The 14,127-nt window shown below is 48.0% G+C and overlaps 1 protein-coding gene across 5 annotated transcripts in view; it reads left to right on the top strand.

Annotated features, from left to right (window-relative positions):
* Nucleotides 1-828: 828 nt before the first annotated feature.
* LOC148481587 (sodium/hydrogen exchanger 9B2-like) overlaps nucleotides 829-14,127 on the top strand; it is a 50,476-nt gene continuing 37,177 nt past the window's right edge. For 4 of the 5 annotated variants that reach the window (XM_088453240.1, XM_088453242.1, XM_088453238.1 and 1 more), the window contains exon 1: nucleotides 829-1,105. The gene's annotated coding sequence lies outside the window, so the exon portion shown is untranslated. Of the gene's footprint in view, nucleotides 1,106-1,612; nucleotides 1,672-14,127 lie in introns of those variants that run through there. The other variant, XM_088453239.1, reaches the window with a different exon arrangement.

Genomic DNA, 14,127 nt, shown 5'->3' with positions numbered 1-14,127 from the left:
TCTCAAAAAATTACATTGAAAAAGGGGTTAAAAAAAAAAAAGTTGGGGTACTAACTTAAAAACTAGCGATATAAGCTTTTGGGGGGTATGGGGGAGGTGATTTTTTGATTGCAGGTGCATTTTTCACGTCTTTTAAAACTTCACTTTTGCGATTTTTAACTATGCTTGCACCCATTTTCATGTACTCCAAATTTGCAGGGACTACTTATTTTCAACAAAAATAATTGCTAAATGCTCTTCTTCACCACTTGTGCAAAGACGCTAAATAGCTGCTATTTAGAGCATTTAAACACCCCAAATACCTTCAGTAGGGCTATTCGGGGACATCTACAATGATACCCAATGTTAGTGCATCTTTTGGGGGGGTGTCAGGCTGATTTCCCCAAATCTGACAGCACTTTTCGCCTGTTTGCGTTTTGCCGGGTCCTGTTTTCGCGTCCCTTGGAAGTCAATAGGGCGAAAAGCGGGGCCGCGCACTAAAAGTTTTTCGCCTCCCAAACACGCGAAGTCGGCGAAAAGTATAGCAGGCGAAACCTTTCCAACTTTTCGAGTCTAATTGAATATGACCCTGTGTTTGAAAAATTACAGTTGGGAGTTGATTGGCTGGTGGTTATCACTCTCCAATATATCACTTTTCAGAGCTTAGTACATCTGACCCATTATGTGATAATAAAGAAAAGCAGAAGTGTCCTCCTTGTACATACTCTCAGAATGACTCCCATGACAGACATGTATATGAGGGAGGGGGGCTCATATGACGTCACATCCCTTTCCTGCCCTCGGATACTACCCGGACCCTGGTCCATGGATAGTGTCTAAATCCCCCTTCACGGAGAGGGCCCTGACATCATCAGCCAGTGTCCTGGTCCCTGGTACATCACAGTGGTGGGAGTGCTGCCATGACATCATTTGGTGTAGCGGCTCCTCCCATCTGCCATCTGATTGGACTGATGGTGACAGTGAGTGACTGACTCTGAGTCACCGTATAATGGGAGCTGTCACTGTGCTAGTCTCCGGCCGCCACATCTTCTTACACGGGTCTCTGCAGGGAAGCGGGGGTCATTGCCTGATGTGCAGCTGTAGTGTGGGCGCCGTCGGGTGTCAGGTGGGTGTTGTTATATGTACTCATACTCATCATTCCCATTAGCAGCTATAATATAGCTACACGTGTCCGCTGCCGGCTGCCTTGCACTGTGTAACAGCACCCGCAGACTGCCAGCAATGGGGGCATCTACCCTCTGTGACACCAACTGCCTCTGTCCTGCTGCTTCTGTGTGTAATAGGTTACCTAGGTATAGGTAGCAGATAAGACGCTCCGATCACTGTGTTTGCAGCAGTGCAGCCGGGTAACAGAGAGTGTGCAGCCGGGTAACAGAGAGTGTGCTGCCGGGTAACAGAGAGTGTGCAGCCGGGTAACAGAGAGTGTGCTGCCGGGTAACAGAGAGTGTGCTGCCGGGTAACAGAGAGTGTGCAGCCGGGTAACAGAGAGTGTGCTGCCGGGTAACAGAGAGTGTGCAGCCGGGTAACAGAGAGTGTGCTGCCGGGTAACAGAAAGTGTGCAGCCGGGTAACAGAGAGTGTGCAGCCGGGAAACAAAGAGTATGCAGCAGCAGCAGCAGCGCTGGGGGGACATAGGCATAGACATCCCGGGGAGCCGCATCTCCTCTCATTGGTGGGTGACGGTCTTTGGACCTGTTCCCCAGTTTGTCTTTATTTCCAGTGTGTCCCTGAGCCTCATCATTTAAAGTTACCTGTTGACTTTCGAAAGTGCCGAATTTACTGTCTTTTTGTAGTAGTCAGTGTGTTCTGGTCATTAGCAACACCTAATCCTATCTGCAGTATCATTTGTACAATTTCTTTTGGTTCGATACTAAACTACTTTGTGACCTTCCCATGACTGGAGTTTTCCTTTAAGTTAGTGATCAGGAGACATTTAGAGAATTTACTGAATAACTGTCAAGTTACTGATTATGCATCAGCTATCTTATGTGCGTAGTGCTCATACACTGTCACAGCTCATGGGCCTGATTCAGCTTGGATCGCAGTTGCTAATATGCACTCAATCAGCTGATTGTTGCGTTCTGTGTATGCATCGCAGTGACTATGCAGACCCATCGCAGAGTGATTGACAGGAGGTGATGGTTGTTGGTGGTGATGGGGGGTGGTTGGCGAAACGCAGGTGTGCCAGGGCATTTGAACGCCGTTGCAGGGGCGTGCATAAATTATCCACTGCGATGCCATACGCAGCCTGTGGCCTGATAGTGTGCGCTGAAGTTAGAAATTTCTGAGTAAGGTCAGGGCTTATGCAAGTGTACGTGAGGGTACTCAATTGTACCCATGGTTTCGCTGTTCTGCCAAGTATTACGGATGTGTGTAAGGTAAAGTGGGCGTCCTTAGGTAGTGCTGTGAGGGCATAACGATCGCAATGGATTAGCATACTTTGGCAGTGGAACTGCGTGTGTATTAGCAATTTCATTAGCAGTTGCGTTCCTTGCTGAATCAGGCCCCATATCCACAGCTATCACTGTGCTTCAAATGCCAGACTAAACTTAGGGCCCGATTCAGAGCCGGACACTCTGACAGAGCACTCGCTCTGAATCAGGGCCATCCCTCCTCCTTTTTGGAGCGGCCTCCTGGCCGCTCGCATAGCCGTGGGTGACCACCCACAGCTATAGCGAGCGGCCAAAATGATGGTCGTGATGGTCAAGTTTGCATGGGTGGTATAGTACTTAGGGTAAATCTGTAGAGTTCTGTATTGATTAAATAGTTACATAAGATAAGTACACCTTGAGTCATAACATGCAGGATGAGCTCACAATTGTGTTATATTTATAGTTATACACATTTGAGGAATAGGTACAACTGTAGCTCTGCTGACTTTCTCTTACCTCACATATTTAGAAACGTTACAGAACAAATAGGTGCAGTTACTATTAATCTTTATTAAACCATAACCATTGTTTGGACTAAAGTGGCTGTGTTGGAACACCTAAAAGGTAAACTAAGTCCTGATAGTAATATAATCTTGTTAACAGCAAGCAAACGAATGCTGGGTACACACTGACAAATATATTGACCGATTAATTGATCGGCCAATATATCTGCTGCACGTCGGCCAGTGTGTACCAGCGATATGTCTGTAAACTGCGTCGTTCACAGACATATCAAATTGGCTGCTCTGCACAGCCGATAGACAGATATGTCTGCTGACATATCTGTCCATCGGCAGGTGTGTACGGGCGGTCTACAGACCACCCGTACACTCACAGCGTTAGCTGCGGGGAGGGAGACAGGACATGACCCCTCCTACCCGCTGGGACCAGCTGCAGCATACAGATGATGGTTGTTCAGTGTGTATGAACGACCATCATCTGCAGATCACTCGATCTGCAGCTATATCACTTAGGTGTGTACCCACCATAGCACTGTTGCATATTTAGTATTTTGACGAAGATGGCGTTTGAATATCTAGATCTCTTGAAAGATGTTTTCAGTGCATTCAGTTCAGTGTACAAGTTTTTTGTTTGTACTTTACTGGAAGCTATTATACTTTTATCAGCTAATTAGAGCTAGGAAAGCATATTTCTTCTTCAGGATCCATAGGGTCCACAGAATCTACCTTGGGGTATGTAGTTGGAGAGATCCATTGCACTAAACAGCTACAGCTTTAAAGCTCCCAACATGCACTGGTTCTCATCTCTATATACCCCGCCTCCAGCCACAGAATTTTTTTTTTTTGTTTGTTTGACTGCCTAGGCAGTCCCAGGCTTTTTCTTTAATGATTTACCTTACTTTTTTTAACTTCTGAGTCGAGCAGTACTAAGCGCCGACTAGGACTCAAATACTGCGACTTCATCTACCTCTGCCGATGCCAAAACGCCAGTACCGCTATATGCCCAAGGGATTTCGGTGGGTCTCAGCGAGGCTTAGCTAGCGACGTCGCTGGGCTCCGGACTGTGATCGGATTCACGAAGTTGGCAGGTAAGTGATTCCTCGTGAGGGTAATCGTGCGCGACGCAGTCCAGGCCTCCGGTGTAGGAGACGGACCAGAGGAGGCCGCGGGTGAAGGCCTCTTGTATCGCCGGGGCCATATCGTCTGTCGCCGGGGATGGGTTGTAGACGCACTAGAGCGCACTAGTTAGCGTCTACTACTGTGAGGCCAGCGTACCCGTGCCGTCAAAATTGCAGCAGGGGAGGTAGGCGCTCCCCCGGCAGCTCCTCCACCGACCCAGATGCAACTTCAGATTCCCGCCTCTGGGTTGCTACTAGGGATGGGCAGAACGATTCACTGCACTGAGTTGAGCCACATGGCTCAACTCAGTGAAGCGTCTCGAGACAAAGGCCTTCATTCAGAGGTGGCCGTACAGTCTACGACCACACGGCCGCCTCGATGTTTGTCAAGTGCGCATGCGCACGAGGGAGCCGGCTCTTTCGTGCGCATGCGTGAGACCCGCTATGACCGACAGCGCCGGTCGTAGCGGGTCTCTTTCCAAAGGGGGCGAGCCGTTGATGTTGATTGACAGCTCGCCCCGTTTGGAAGGCGGGCCAGGGGGGTGGCAGCCTAACGACCGAAACAGAGGCGGACGGTCAGGATGCAAGCGGCCGCCCAGTTTCTGAGCGACCACTTGCATCCTCCGACCGCTTCTGAATGAGGCCCAATGTCTCGGGACACGGCTCTTTAGAGCTGTAGGAAGCAGAGGTGCCAGCGACTGAGTGAGTCGCTGTCAGCTCCGCCCCCGCAGCCCAGCACTACAGCTCAAGGTTATGCACTGACTCTCCTGAGTCAGTGCACTCCCCCGAGCCCTGGCAGTAGCAGAGCGACTCAGTGAGTCGCTGAGAGCTCCGCCCCCTACACTGCTGATCTGACTCATTGGAGAAGTATAATCAGGTCGGATCAGCAGTGTAGGGGGCGGAGCTGAGAAGACACTACGTCATCCAGCTCTGGTCCGAACAGTACTTTCCCCTCAAAAGGCAAGGATTCCAGGGCCTTCTTGGAACCTGTATCCGCCTTCCAGGTTTTTAGCCAAGGGGTTCTTCGAGCTGCAATTGAAGCTGCCGATACCCTAGACGCTAAGATACCTGCGTCAATGACCACTTCCCCCATATACATAGCTGCTTCTCGCATCTGACAGAGGGAAGACAGCTGTTCTCTGGTAGCATTAGGCATGCTATCCTCCAGAGACTTTGTCCATTCTTCCATAGCCTTGGCTACCCAGGCTACAGCCATAGCTGGCCTGGTAATAGCTCCAGATAATGAAAACACTGGTTTTAAATAGTTATCAAGTTTTCTATCTGTAGCCTCCTTCAAAGAGGATGCCGCAGGAATGGGTAACGTAGAGCTCTTGATCAATCTATTCAAATGAGCATCTACTGATGGAGGAACTTCCCATTTGAAACATTCACCCTAAGCAAATTGCAGTATGGAAATGATTATTTGGAGTAGACCATGATTCAGACATGAGATTTGTCAGTTGCTCAGAATGAGGAAAATAATCTCTAGCCACTTTTTGACGCCTAAAGACCGGAGTCTTAGCTTTCGGCAGCACCTCCTCTTCCTCTGCAGCACCTCCCCTTCCTCTATACTGAGGACAGATCTAACCGCTCTCACTAGAGAGTGGACATCCACAGAGGATTGATGGTCTTCTTCCACTAAGACCCAGAACTCTGAGTATCAGAGTTTGATGAGGAGGGTGGGTCAGAATCCTGAGGTAATGTCTGAAGAGAACCTCTTTTATGCCCCTGCCTCTTTGCTGCCACTGGTCTATCCACCTGTTGAGGGGCTATAGACGGCAGCATACTCTGACTAGAGTGAGCAGAAGAATCAAACCAACAGGGATTCATAGAGGACCTGTACATAGAAGGATGCAACTGCTGTGGGTATCCCATAGTAGGAGGCAATATCATGGTAGGAGCACGCAACGGTGCGACCTTATCCACCATATGAGACAAAACCTGCGACCAAGACGCCACCCAAAATGGCTCTTGTGTAGGTGTACCAGATAGGAAAGGTGGCTTACAACAGGCACTACACAATCCATCTTGCACAAAATCCTGTTCAGACAGGCCTGCCAAACAGGATTTACATGACTTGAGCACCGGAGGCTCGCCCTTCTCACCTTTACCCTCAGACATGACAAATGTGTGATCGGTATAAGGTGTACAGTATAAATGCAATGTGACCCACTTCACATATGAAAAACCCCACACACCTTTTCAGAGGCATGAGGAGAAACACAGTGATAGATAGAATTGACAGTTTTGAAAACAAAAGACAGCATATATACAGCAGCTAGCATGAAAGTCACATACAATGCATTAATACAAACATTGCTGAGGTAATGTCTTCAGACATTACCTCAGGATTCTGACCCACCCTCCTCATCAAACTCTGATACTCAGAGTTCTGGGTCTTAGTGGAAGAAGACCATCAATCCTCTGTGGATGTCCACTCTCTAGTGAGAGCGGTTAGATCTGTCCTCAGTATAGAGGAAGAGGAGGTGCTGCAGAGGAAGAGGAGGTGCTACCGAAAGCTAAGACTCCGGTCTTTAGGCGTCAAAAAGTGGCTAGAGATTATTTTCCTCATTCTGAGCAACTGACAAATCTCATGTCTGAATCATGGTCTACTCCAAATAATCATTTCCATACTGCAATTTGCTTAGGGTGAATGTTTCAAATGGGAAGATCCTCCATCAGTAGATGCTCATTTGAATAGATTGATCAAGAGCTCAATGTTACCCATTCCTGCGGCATCCTCTTTGAAGGAAGCTACAGATAGAAAACTTGATAACTATTTAAAACCAGTGTTTTCATTATCTGGAGCTATTACCAGGCCAGCTATGGCTGTAGCCTGGGTAGCCAAGGCTATGGAAGAATGGACAAAGTCTCTGGAGGATAGCATGCCTAATGCTACCAGAGAACAGCTGTCTTCCCTCTGTCAGATGCGAGAAGCAGCTATGTATATGGGGGAAGTGGTCATTGACGCAGGTATCTTAGCGTCTAGGGTATCGGCAGCTTCAATTGCAGCTCGAAGAACCCCTTGGCTAAAAACCTGGAAGGCGGATACAGGTTCCAAGAAAGCCCTGGAATCCTTGCCTTTTGAGGGGAAAGTACTGTTCGGACCAGAGCTGGATGACGTAGTGTCTTCTCTGGCAACATCTACAGTAACAGAAACAAACAAATCACAGATGCACAACTCCAAATTACTGATTATGTATAAATACATTATGCAATAAAAATAGTTTTTTAGCATAACCATGGCCAAGGTTATTTGTCTACCCACCATATCCAGGTAACCTCTGTAGGGTAGGTCCCTAACCTGAGTATGGTGGGTAGACCCATAACCTTGGCCATGATTATGCTAAAAACCTCTATTTATTGCAAAATTTTATTGCATAATGTATTTATATATAATCATTAATTTTGGAGTTGTGCATCTGTGATTTGTTTGTTTCTGTGCCTGCAATAATAGTCTCAACAGGTAGCACCTCCCATTATATATATTCAGGGTGTCCAGTTCAGGACCCTTTCTTATACACAACATCTACAGTAAATCTGCAGGGTTGCCATCTACGACTACCCCTAAGTATAGGCAGTCGTCAGCTCGGTCCTTTTGCCCACAGGGTAGGGCAAAGGGACAGCCTTCCTTTAGACAGGATAATTCTCACGGAGATGGCAGACCAAGAAGTCTGGTCACCCAAGCGTCCTGCTTCCAAGCCGGAGAGTAAGCCCACTGCCTGTTGGGGTGGGCCTCCCCCTGGGGGGGTCTCAGGGTTGGAGGCCAACTCCTACAGTTTTCTCAGGCCTGACATCAGACCACGACAGATACCTGGGTCCGAGAGGTGGTCTCTCAGGGTTATGTCTATTGGGGCCCTCCTGAGGTCGGGAGTCATAATCCTCATTCCTATGTCGTAACAGGGAAGGGTTATTATTCTAATTTGTTTTTGGTTCAGAAACCAAATGAGTCACATCGCCCTATCCTGAATCTGAAGTCTCTCGACAGATTCATCCATGTGCCAAAATTCTGTATGGAAACCCTAAGGTGAATTATGCTGGCAATGGAGCCTGGAGATTTCATGGTCTCCCTGGACATACAGGATGCATATCTGCATGTTCCGATTGCACAATCCCACCAAAGATTTCTAAGATTGGGCGGTAAATCAGCAACGTTACCAATTTCAGGCTCTACCCTTCGGGCTGGTCACAGCCCCTCGGGTATTTACCAAAATAATGTCAGTGATGACGGCTCATCTCAGATGACAAGGGGTCAGGATACTGCCATATTTGGATGACCTCCTGATATTAGCACAATCACAGGAGTTGTTATAATGTCATCTGCAGATGATCATTGTCTGATTACATGAGCATGGCTGGGTAATAAATTGGAAAAAGTCCTCTCAGCGGATAGTGCACTTGGGGGCACTGCTGGACTTTCTGGGCCAGAGGATTCTCTTACCAGAACACAAGGTTGAAGCACTATAGTCTCTATGTCTACTCTGCAAACAAAGTGTGTCAGTTCACCTGGCAATGCAGGTGCTGGGCTTCATAGTATCCACATTCGATATGATGGCATATGCCCAGTTCCACTCCAGGTCCCTGCAGCAATGGTTTCTGTCTCATTGGGATGGTCAGTTTCATCGAATAAAGTATTAGATGATCTTTATCTCGCCAGAGGTTCAGCTCTCCTTCACTTGGTGGCTGGAGACGACTCATTTAGACAAGGGTCGTCCGTTATGGGTCCCAGATTGGATACTTCTCAACACGGATGCAAGTCTGCGAGGATGGGGAGCGGTGTTAGGGGTCACACCTTTTACGGGTAGGTGGACGACTCAGGAAATAAATATCTTGGAGCTTCGTGCAGTGCACAGAGCGCTCAGTGTGGCGCAGGACCTTCATGGCAGGCCTGTCCAAATTCAGTCCGACAACGCCACCACAGTGGCCTACATCAACCATCAGGGAGGCACACAAAGTCCGGCAGCCATGAGGGAATTCTGCTGCGGGCAGAATGCCATCTTCCAGCAATCGCGGCAATATTCATCCAAGGAGTCCTCAACTGGGAAGCGGACTTCCTAAGTTGTCAGGACATACACGCCAGAGAATGGACTCTTTATCTGGATGTCTTTCAACTCCTGGTGGACAGGTGGGGACTACCAGACGTAGACCTCATGGCGTCACGCCACAACCACAAGGTCTCCAGGAATGGCACCAGAATGAGGGACCCCTCAGCTGTCTTCGTGGGCGCTCTGGCGGTGAGGTGGAACTTCTATACTTCCTCCCAATAGTCAGCTGAAAGTTCAAGCAGGAAGGCGGCATGTTAATACTAATAGCTCCTGCCTGGCCCCGGAGACATTGGTTCACCGATCTGACATGTCTATCCATAGACAGGCCACCCACTACCTCTACGACCGGCTTTGCTAGTGCAGGGTCCCTGCCTATATCCGGACTTACCACGGCTGGCTTTGACGGCGTGGCTATTGAGGCTTCCATCTAAAGGCCAAAAGTTTCTCTGCTTCTGTGATCCAGACGATGATGAGGGCAAGGAAGGCTGCTTCAGCCCGCATCTATCACAGGATTTGGCATATTTTCGTTGGTGTTCCCAAACAAAATATGACCCTAAGGGTTTCAAGAGTACTTGCTTTTCTGCAGGCTGGGTTAGACTTAGGTTTGCGCCTGGCTACCTTGAGGGTTCAGGTTTCTGCTTTGTCAGGTTTTGTTCCAGTGCAGAATTGCAGGGGGTTCTATGATTGCAACCTCTGTTTGTCCCTCCGGTGGCACCATGGGATTTATCCTTTGTTCTCAGGGCTATCTCCTCAGCTTGTAGAGTTTCTGACTTGGCAGTACTGTCATGTCGCTCTCCATGTTTGATTTTACAGCAAAATAGAGCTGTCCTTCGTACTAAGCCTGGTTACCTTCCGAAGGTAGTATCCTGTTTCCATATAAATGAGGAAATTGTAGTCCCGGCTTTTCAGTCTTCAAACCTGTCTACAGGTGAAGCTGCCCTGGATGTGGTTCGAGGCCTTCGTATCTAAGTGGATCGGAAGAGCTCCATCAGGAAATCAGATTCGGTCTTTGGGGGTCATTCAGACCCGCTCGTGAGCATCAGGACGCTCACAAGCGGGTCGATGTTCCCCACTGTGCATGCGCATGACGGAGGGAGCTCCGTCGCGCGCATGCGCGAGACCCGGGGAGCGACTGGCTTTCCATCGCTCCGGGTCTCGCACCAAAGGGGGCGTGCTGTCGATGTTGATTGACAGCACGCCCGTCTTTGGTGGGCGTGCCGGGGGTGTGCCTGCCAGACGGAGGCGTTCCCATGGGAACGCCTACCATGTGAAGCCGGCCCCACTGACATCACTAGTGATGTCAGTGGGAGTGATTTTGGCTCTGATAGAGCCAAAATCACTCCAGGGCTTGTGGCAGGGAGACCCTACCGCAGGGTCTCCGTCACAAGTCCGATGATCGCGATGGTCAAGACCATCGCGACCATCTTTTTGGCCGCTCGCATATGCTGTGGGTGGTCACCCACAGCTATACCAGCGGCCAGGAGGCCGCTCCATTTTCATGGAGGAGGCCCCTGATTCAGAGCGAGCGCTCTGGTCAGAGCGTTCAGCTCTGAATCAGGCCCTTTGTGTTCTATGGGTTTCACAAACGAGGATGTCACGACTCTAGGAAAATTGGCCACCTATGATGGAGCTGGGACCGTGGTGGCAGAAACTGAGGAGGTTTCAGATAGCTTTTCCTCATAAGAGAAATAAGATAGAATCCAGTTGATATGAAGTATACAAGGTTTTATTGGAACAAACAGTGGACTGCTGGGAACAATGGGTAGCAACAGAACAGATAGTCCAGAATGAAGGAACAAATGATGAACACGTGAGTCCTGAGAATCTGTGGCTTGAAGGAACAGCGTATAGGGGGTAGGACGACTAGTGTATGGACTTCACGACAAGCAGAACACTAATCAGACAACACTGAATTGTCCTCAATAGACAGATGCAGGAATCCTGAGTCTGAGTCATCAGGGTTCGCCCAGCAAAAAGAGTCGGGAATCCTTGGTCAAAAGTATAGAGGTACTGTATATGCAGCTAGACAGTGATGACTTTGACTTGCGATGTGTGTGGGTCTTGAGTACACATAGATGCATCGAACTCCAGATGTAGTACACTGAGATGCGTCACGGAGATATGGAAGGAAGGCGCAGGTGTGCGTCTTTAGGTGCTTAGGGTTTGTACCCAGAGTAGTGTCTTTAGGTAATGGAGCAGAACACTGGAATGCATAGACAGTCCAAGACACAAAGGAAACAGCAGCCATATACTAGGACTTGAGAAGACGTTGTAGAGGCACTGAATGAGCATCCAAGAAGGGTTTATATGTGCAGTGCCTGTTGCTGATTGGTGACTGACTCCCAGCTGAGTAGAGAACCAGGAATCGCTGGTGGACCCTGGCTACAGCAAGATGGCCGCACCCATGAACTGAAGACTCTGCTGGCAAGCCTGGAGGATGACGTCACACTGCATGAGGGACGCCAGTCAGCGTGGAGGGGAAGTTCCGTGCCCTGCGGTGGAGCATTGCCACTGCTGGCTGGGCTCTGCGTCTGGACCCGGTAACGGCGTTCCTGACAGAGGATGGCCAGCTAACAAAGTCTATGTAAAGGCTGATCTCCCTGTTCCTAACAAGGTGACAACACATCCGACTCGGTCTGTTGGACCGTCGTGGGCGGTTAGACATGGCGTCTTGGCTGAACAGCTGTGTAAGGCAGCCACTTGGTCTTCCGTCCATACTTTTAAAAATTTCTATGCATTTGATACTTTTGCTACCCAGGATGCTTTCTTTGGGCGGCGAAATCCCCTCTCTGCTCAGGAGAGTCACCACACTTAAGGGAACTGTTTTAGGATGTCCCCAAGGTAGATTCTGTGGACCCTATGGACCCTGAAGAAGAAAATCAGAGTTATGGTATAACATACCTTAGATAACTCTTTTTCTTCAAGGTCCATTGGGTCCACAGAGCACCAACCCTGACACACCTGGCCTCAGTTGGGATCTGTTCTTTGCTTTTTTTTAAATTACTTATTCCCTCTTCGTATTTTGAGAGTGTTTTTGGGTGCATTGTACTTCCTTTTTCACTTTCCGTCTCTTGCTGTTAGGCTTGTTTACAAACTGAATGCCTGTGGCTGAAGGCGGTGTACATAGGGAGGAGGACCAGTGCATGCTGGGAGCTTTAAAGCTGTAGCTGTTTGGTGCAATGGTTCTCTCCAACTACATACCCCAAGGTAAATTCTGTGGACCCTATGGACCTCGACGTAAAAGAGTTATCTAAGGTATGTTATACCATAACTCTAATTTTTAAAAGGAATGTAACCTTAAAAATGTGTTCAGTTTAATTGTGTCTGGTAAAGGGGTATGTGTATGCTAGTGAATACATATGATTGACTGGCAGTTGGAATGCCATCCCCCGGTGGTGCCTAACTCTAAACCTAACCCTTCCCGGTCGATGCCTAACCCTAACTCACCTCGAGAGGTTCTGAAACCTATCCCAACCCTAACCCTTACCACGGGGATGCCGGCAGGCAGGATGCCGATATCATGAACTCTTCGGGATGGCGGCGTCAACATTCTGGTGGGCGTCAGGATTACGGTGTCGGTATATTGATGTCCGGCATCCCGTCTGCCGGCATACTGATGGCATCCCGTATGCTTAAGCTGCTCAGAGCAATAATGTGAAAGTATGCGCAAATTCAGGGGCTCTGCCTATTACCTCTTCAGTTGCTTTCTGTTATATTTGTGGCTTTCTGGACCTGTCCATGCTTCCATTGTTATAACCCGCCCCTATAATTTTGTGCATTCTTACTAACGCTAGCCTGCTTCCCAAACTATTGTATTGTAAAATTATCTGATCTAAATAAGATTAACAGGCGAGTTCTCAGAAATACAGGGATTATAGTAAAGATAAGAGACCATGACAACTAGACTAAGGGGCAGATTCAATTTGACGCAAGCTGCTGTTGGCTTTAGTTACACTTTTAACCACTTATTAAATTGCTCAGATTAGAAAATACCGTCTCTAGTTGACGTGCAGCGGCTTCCACGGCTGTCTCAATCTACCCCTAAATGGTGAGGTTTGCAAGCATGCACCATCATGAAGATGAAATATAATCAGAATAAAAAAACATTTTATACTTTTAATCCCTAACCCTATTTACAATAGACACATCTGTGATGTCCATTCATGAAGCTGCCTCCTGCTTGGTGTCAATGAATCGTACAGTACTGACTTTGAATGTAGTAGTCATTATCGTGTGGCTCCAAACCACACTGGACCTTCAGCATGTCACTAATAAGCTAGAGACTATGGCCTTGTTGTGTGCTTACTCACATTTGCCAACTCACAGCCGTTTTTAACTTAAAAGTAGCAGGAATGGACCATTACAAAAGTACGAAACAAAGCAAAAACATTTTCAGACATGCCTCTCTGGTGTGACGTCAAAACAGTGGTAGACATGGGAGCATCACAATATGTATTGTGCAAGAGAAATTGTGGTGGTAGCGATAGTTCAGTAATGCTTACCAGTTTTAGTAATGCCCAAACACATGCGTTTTGGTACTAGTAATATCCTATAAAATGGACACTAATGCCCATCCGTAAAGTTTATGGCACTGGTATGCATCCCCTTGCGAGAAGCTCCTACTACACCCTGCTGTCTTGCAATAAAGGATTGCTGGTCTTCCCTTCACTTTCACACAGTAGAGGCTTTGGCTGTTTTCAAAGTCACTCTGAACCACAGAAAAAGGTTGGAGGACTTTGCAAGGTTTGTCTTTCTAATGCAGTGTCTATACTTGCAAAAAGCAGAAAAATGTTGACCCTAATGCTGCATACACACTAGACGATATGAACATTAACGATATCGTTATCATTCATCGCATTCAATATCTTCCAGTGTGTATGCAAGACATCGTTAACGATGCGCACTGCCGCGGATCGCTAACGATGTCTTTCATCGCCTGTACATGTAGGGCAACCTGACGGTATCGTCAGGTAGTGCATGTTCAAGGATGAGGGATGGTGCCGTCACTGAAGGATATCGTTAACGATATCGTTCATTGAGCCCAGCAGTTCAGGGAATACACTTAACGATAT

Source organism: Taudactylus pleione, unplaced genomic scaffold, assembly GCF_031769625.1.
Source record: "Taudactylus pleione unplaced genomic scaffold, aTauple2 ptg000573l, whole genome shotgun sequence".
Taxonomy (NCBI): Eukaryota; Metazoa; Chordata; class Amphibia; order Anura; family Myobatrachidae; genus Taudactylus; species Taudactylus pleione.
Note: the sequence above shows the minus strand (reverse complement) of the source record. Positions and strands in the feature narration are given on the sequence as shown.